The sequence below is a fragment of the Mus musculus genome, chromosome 11 (genome assembly GCF_000001635.26).
Source record: "Mus musculus strain C57BL/6J chromosome 11, GRCm38.p6 C57BL/6J".
Taxonomy (NCBI): Eukaryota; Metazoa; Chordata; class Mammalia; order Rodentia; family Muridae; genus Mus; species Mus musculus.
The window spans coordinates 94928030-94934887 of NC_000077.6; the positions used below are offsets into that span (position 1 = coordinate 94928030).

Below are 6858 nucleotides of genomic sequence, written 5' to 3' on the forward strand. Positions count from 1 at the left end.
TCTGGGAGAAGCCAAGCTAATCACTTGTGAGTAGCTTTAAGCAAGACTTCAACTTTGCTTCCAGGACTCCTGTCAAACGAAAGGGAAAAGAGGGTCCCTGGCTTAGGGATTGGGAGCTAGCTGCAGGCTGAACAGACATTCCCAGATGACTCACAAGCCTGGAACTCTGTGAGCCAGTGGGGATGGGGACGGTTTCCTGGTCAGTCAGGGTCAACTGGACACACACTCTGGGTCAGGGAGGCAAGGGAGAAACAGAAATCAGAGGTAGAGCGCTTTGCCCAGGGACTCAGGGTAAGGTCTCTAAGGGGCCTAGGGAGAAGACACTACACGTATCTCTGCTGCAAATTGGCAAATTACTACCTAAAACAGAAGGACAGGGCTAGGTTTCACAAAGGATTTCAAGCCTTCTGGGAACTTCCATTCATTTGAATAGTTTGACAAAGGAGGGAACCTGCCTTCCCCCGCCCCTCACACCCCATCCCCCACCCCACTCACACCCCACCCCACATCCCACCCCCACCCCCGGTGCCTCTGCCTCTTCTTGAGAGCAATACTCCCCAAACTTAAGAAACTGAGGGATGGCTGGGATGACCTCTAGGGACCTCCCTCTCACCCCCACCTTGACTCTTGTTTGGCAACTCTAACCTGCTTCACACTTAGCTCCTCTCCATTCACTGGGACTCATATTTGGGGAAGGGAAACTGAGGCACCAAGTGGTCACAGCTACCTTCCCTAGCTCTGTCTCTCTGAGCAGGTTTCTAGGCTAAGGGTGCCTGGGCCCTCTTGCAGCCACCCCTACGGAGTCCTGCTGAGGCTCTAGTCTACGTGGCAGGCAGTTGAGGGGGGCTGCACGGGCGGGAGCTGGGAATGAGGTCAGCGGGTTGGAAGAGCCTGGCCGGCTGTAGAGGCATCTGGACTCCAGCCTTCGGGAAGGTGGGGGCCTCCAGCAGCCACTCCCAGCCCAGCGCTGTCAGTTGCCCGCCCACTGTGGCCTGCTGCCCTGTCTTGCCCCGCCCTCCCTGCAACCCACACACCCGAGGCCCCACCCCAGCCAGCTGGTTCCCATCAAGCCCTTCCAGGTGGCAGTTCCTCCCTGCCCACCATGCTCCCTTCCCCCTCTGGTCACAGGGCCCAGCTGAGGGCCTGGAGCTGCTGTCTGGGACTGTCCGGGGCTCCCAGATTCGGGCTGGAATGATATGGTGGTCTTGTCTTTCATGCCGTCTCTCCCACATCTGCTGCTTCTGTAGATGGACAGAGTGAACGGCTGGAAGGTCTGAAAAAGACAACAAAGACTGTATCTCACAAAGAGAGCCCCGGGTCCCAGCTATGTGGCCACAGAGAGTCACTTGCCTACTCTGGACCTCAGAGGTCTCCTCTGCGTCACTGGTGGGGACGTGGGGGCATGTCTCTCTTATTTTAATACTTCAAACTCCAGTCCCTAAAAATCCTGGAGCTCAGCAGAAGCTGGAAAGTAACTTAGCGGGGAAGGTGGGGGGGGGGGGGGGGAGTGTCAGCTCCATTACTCCAGTCTACTCTCCTGCCTGTGTCTTCCTGTTAATCCCAGACCCACATTCCCACTCTCGTCTCTCAGAACTCCCCTCCCCGGTTCAAGGGCGCCAGCTTTATATTTGGAGTCTTTTTGATGTCACGGAGGTCAAAGTGCTTTGGACAAGTCTCTGTCAAAAGTCACAGCCAGGCCCTGCTCAGAAGTGGTCGCCAACTCTCTGAGATGCTAGGACGAAGAATCCAGAGTTCCAGGTCTCTAGACATCGGCTCCAGCTGACTCGTCTAGCCTTGTCTTGGTTCCTCGGACCAACCCCTTGTCTGCTTGTCATCATTCATACCCCACCCCCCTCCCTTTCTGAATTGGCTGTTCCTCCCTCTCCAAATTGAACTCTGCACTCAGCACCATTGCCTGCACTCCCAGGCTGACTCTAAAGCCCCTCCTCCATGAAGCCTGCCCCCTCTGCCCCCACCCTCAGGGTATTGTTCTTAATCCCTGGGTCTCTCTGGAGACTTACCTTTACTGTGCAAGACCAGGCATTATTGCTTACCCCATTTTACAGATCAGGGAGATAAAGTTCCGAGCATGAAGCAATTGCTAATCCATAGCCAGCAGGCCTTGGCCAGAAGCACTTTTGTTTTTATCTCAGGGACTTCCCTGCTTCCCTGTAAGGTACAAGCTGTTGATCCCAACACAGAGCAGGGCTGATCCCCAGTGGCCTGCAGCATGTCTGTCCTAGACACCCAACTCAGGCTCTTCCTGCCCAGCTTCAGGCTCAGGACCCAGTCATTGCCACTGGCTCATGGCTCAACCCCACATCTGCTTGCTTGCCGGCTGGCTTGCTTGAAACCTAACACCTGTCTGTTCTCCTCCACAAGGCTCGCGAAGCCATCTTCTGATTTGGTCCTGCTCTCACCAACCTGGTACATGCCTCCTCACTTGGGCCACACTGACCTCTCTCAGCCATTCCTCTACTGTGCCTACTTAGAACCCTCTCCATCCAGGGACCGTGGTGACCTTTCCCAGACACAGACTTAACTGTGACCCCTCCAGCTTCAGGCCCTCTACAGGGGGCTGAAGGCACTTGCTTGCCTGATCTACTTGCCATGCTCAGCACTAGCTCAGCTTCCCCCACCCCCAAAGACAGGCTTTCAATGTATACCCCTGGCTGTCCCAGAACTCACTCTGTAGAGCAAGCAGGCTGGACTCAAACTCAGAGATCCACCTTCCTCTGCCTCCGGAGTGCTGAGATTCAAGGCAGTCAACACCACAGCTCTAGCCTTCTTGAGAGTCCCTGAGGAGCTGGAACCTGCCTGCATCAGAACCTTTGCATATATTGCCACACCTATGAACTCAGCTCCCCACTTGAATCTGCTCCTTACCTAAGCCATCTCCACCCAGCCACCTCCCTGCTCAGGATCCCAAGATTAGGGCAGACCCTCATTCACAACCCGGTCTGTTGCAGTCTTTGGTTATGAGGTTTATTTCCGTCTCTTTATCAGATGTGGGAATCCACAGGGTCTCTGCAGCTCGCTGAATCCCAAGAGGACCAAGAGGATGAACCCTTGATGTTTAAGCACTGTGGGGTGACTACAACAGAAGTGAACCCTAACTTCTCAGTAGAGGAAGCCGGGGCAGGGGGGGGGCAAAAACCCTGTGGGGAAGAACATGGGACCATCATATCCTCCTTTATACTGGATTCTTTTTTTTTTTAAGATTTATTTATTTATTTTATGTATATGAGTACACTGGAGCTGTACAGATGGCTGTGAGCCTTTATGTGGTCATTGGGAATTGAATTTTTAGGACCTCTGGTTGCTCTGGTCAACCCTGCTCCCTCCAGTCAGCCCTGCTCGCTCAGGCCCAAAGATGTATTTAATATTATACGTAAATACACTATAGCTGACTTCAGACCCACCAGAAGAGGGCATAGGATCTCATTACAGGTGGTTGTGAGCCACCATGTGGTTGCTGGGATTTGAACTCAGGACCTTCAGAAGAACAATCAGCGTCTCTTACCCGCTGAGCCATCTCACCAGCCCTATACTGGATTTTTTCTGCTGCAAGCCACATTCTGTTCAGCCAGACCCCTAAGGAGGGATCAAAGGAGGCTGGTACATAAGTGTAAGATTGAAGGCATCTGTGGCTGAGGCTTACCTGGAGAATGGAGACAATATCTGGATAGAGCCCCTGACTCAAACACCATCTCCTCACCCAGCTCTACATAGACACACTCTAAAACTTGAAAATCAAGCTTCATTGGATTCTCTGCATTTATATCCTTGTAGTTCAAGCTGGAATCTGGTGGTGATACAGGACCCTTAGGCCTCTTCCCCTCCCGAAGGCAACTGGACATCCTTCTCTTGCTGAGAAAGGATGCAGATACTGGAGAACTGGAGACTTGGGAGCTGCGATGCCAAGCAAGGATGTTAGAAGAGAAGACAAAGGGGAAAACACTGCATGGGTGGAGGGGTGGGGCAATGGACAGAGGGAAAGAGAGGACACTGTGAAAAATGCATGAAAAGGAGACTTCGAGGGAGAGGAGCAGAAGGGCAGGGGGAAGAGAAGTGCAAAGCAAAGGGGGGGGGGCGGAGAAAGGTGAAGCTAGGGAGGAATGAGCGAGTCCCTTAGGGACTAAATGAAGGTCCAGGCACTTGATGCCTCCAGAATTCAGATAACAGGAAGGAGGGGTCTGACGTCTCCTCTAAAGAGGAGTAAAGAAGAGCAGGAGTTTTCCTTCAGAACCTCCCCTCCGTCCTTTTGACATACCTGTATCCCCACTCACTTTATGGCTGAAGGCTTTCTTTGCCCGCCATGTTTTACTGAGCTCTGCAGTTCTCTTTGGAGCACCCACCTCTTCCTATTTCCAATCACTCTCTCCATCCCTCTCTTCCTTCCCTTCTCCCTCAATAGGCCATTCTTGTCCCATCTCCTGTGTGTGGTCCTCTTCTCCCAAATCCTTCACTCTGAGGTGGCTCGAGACTTGGCTCTAGCCCTCAGCTCCCCCGCCCCCATGCTTTCTCTGGGGACAACTACACACACACACACACACACACACACACACACACACACACAGCTTCAGTCTCCATGTTCCTGCGGTCCCCCCCCCCATGTTTCTTCTCTAAAATCTAGAATGCAGAAGCCAAGGATTTCCTTTTCTCTCTTCTCTTTCTTTTTTCCTTTTTCTCTTTCCTCCCCCCCCCCCAAGATGGAGTTTCTCTGTGTAGCCCTGGCTGTCCTGGAACTCACTCTATAGACCAGGTTAGCCTCAAACTTAGAGATCTGCCTGCCTCTGGCTCTTGAGTGCTTAGAATTGAAGGTGTAAACCACTGCTACCTGACAGAGGATTTCTTACACATGTCTGACTGGAGCGCTAAGAGGCATCAAACTCAGCATAAGCAGACCTGAACTTGTTGGCTTTCCCTTTAAATCAGCCAGGAAAGGAGGGATGGGGAGAGGAAGGAAATGCTCAGAAGGAAAGGAGTAGTACTGAAGGTGAGCTGGAGGAACCCAGATCGGGCCATACAGAAGAAAAAGGAGAAGCAACGCACCCACACACCTAGGCTCCACCCACAGATGTTGCTCTGGGTACCTCTGTCTGAAGACTGTAGGGCTTTGTGATGGAGGGTGGGGTATGCTTCATGCCCATGGCCTTTACTCCAGACCTAAATGCCCACCCCCACATACAGCTGCTCTTTTTCCCTGCCCTTCTCCCGAGAGACCAGCTCTCCATCCCTGGTCTGCAGCCAAGGCTGGGGGCAGAAGAACTTTCTGGAGGATCTGAGTGAGAAAAGCAAGAGAGCCTCGAATAGGGACTAGAACCACTGGGGCGGCAAGTGCAGAGGAGACCGGGTGTGTGCCCTACCTGCTACATTTATACCTAGGCTGCCTCTGCTTCTGTTCCACACCGTAGAGTCCAGACGGGTCTTCTCCCTCCCTCGTGGGGGGGGAAACATTTGGGAAAATTTGGAGAGAGACAGAACTCAGAGCTCAGCACTTTCCTCTTTCTGTTTTTCTTCTTGAGGAATTTTTTTCCCCCAACGGCTGATGACTTTACCATTCTTGGGGGTGGGGGGGGGTGGAGATTCTGGCTTTTGCTCTCCCTACACTCCAAGTGCCTGACAAAGCCCTACATTCCTCAAAAAGCCAGAGCTTTAGAGTTTCCTAAAGATGAGGTGGCGTGGCGTGGCGTGGCGTTCTCCTCCCTTCCCAGCTCCAACTCCCCCTCCCCCAGTCTCCAGCCCTCAGCCCAGCCAGGGAGGCCCCGCCAGGCTGGGAGGAGACCCCAAGCACATTCTTCCTCTCTCTGTCATGCTGCAGAAATTAAAGACACATCTCTGAGCTGGGCACCCGCCAATCGTTTCAAGTAGAGAGTGGCAGAGGAGGTCCTGAGCTGCAGCTCCATGCCACGTGTAAAGGAAGCTTGGAACCCATTGCCTTCAACTCCTGGGGCAAAGGCCTGGAAATCAGACACAGGGTGACGGCTGTCACTGAATGCACACACACCAATCTCCCCCACACCCATTCTAGTGGTCTCCAAGTTTCCATCAGAACCTCAGGCCCTTAATGTAGCAATCACCAGTTCATACCTGTTAGGCTCTTGTCTCTTCTTCCAGGTGAGCCTTGGGGATGCTAGATTGGGAGCAGGGAAAGGGAGCTTTGGATAAGTGCTTTTCTGATACAAAACCCAACAAAGGGTGAGCAGATCACACCGCGCGCGCGCGTGTGTGTGTGTGTGTGTGTGTGTGTGTGTGTGTGTGTGCGCACGCTTCGTGGCATTCTACCCTGGACACAGCCACCTCAAACACCTGTTCCCTCTGAGGTACACCATCCTTGTCCACTGTTGGGGAGTGGGGCATCCTTTGGAACTGACCACAGTGGAAGGCAGGACTTTGGTGAGTTCCGGAACTACCATCTCAGCATCTCAGCCCCAGCCTTGCCCTACAGGCACTGGCATTAGGCGGGGGCAGATCCTGGGCCACAAGTTACTGCCACATGGTTGGGATAATTGATGAAGTCCTGTCCTTCCATTGCTGTCTCCAGCTCTGCTTCTCTGGAAACTCTATATTTTCCCTTTAATTATAGCCCCTGCAGTCTCCCTCCGCCACCCCACCCGCACTGCTCGGCCTAGCTGCCCACGGCCAGCGACGTGGCTCCCTCCCCTTCTGTTCCCTTGGTCTTTTTTTTTTTTCCCTTTGCCTTCGTTGCACAAAACTAGCTCAGGGAGGGCGTGAAGGGGGGGGGGGGAGCAATGGAATCTTGGATGGTTTGGAGGAGGCGGGACTCCCTGCTTCCACGTTTACAGCTCTAAAGAAGCCGGTGGGGGAAGTGATACAGGATGTCTATGGGCCCTG

General features: G+C 53.3%; 1 long non-coding RNA gene across 1 annotated transcript; it reads right to left on the bottom strand.

Annotated features, from left to right (window-relative positions):
- Positions 1–531: 531 nt before the first annotated feature.
- Gm46293 lies at positions 532–6587 on the bottom strand. The gene is made up of 3 exons (XR_001780299.1): positions 6094–6587; positions 5370–5963; positions 532–1273 (listed from the first exon to the last, which is right to left on the bottom strand). It is a non-coding gene; the product is annotated as a predicted gene, 46293 (long non-coding RNA).
- Positions 6588–6858: the final 271 nt, after the last annotated feature.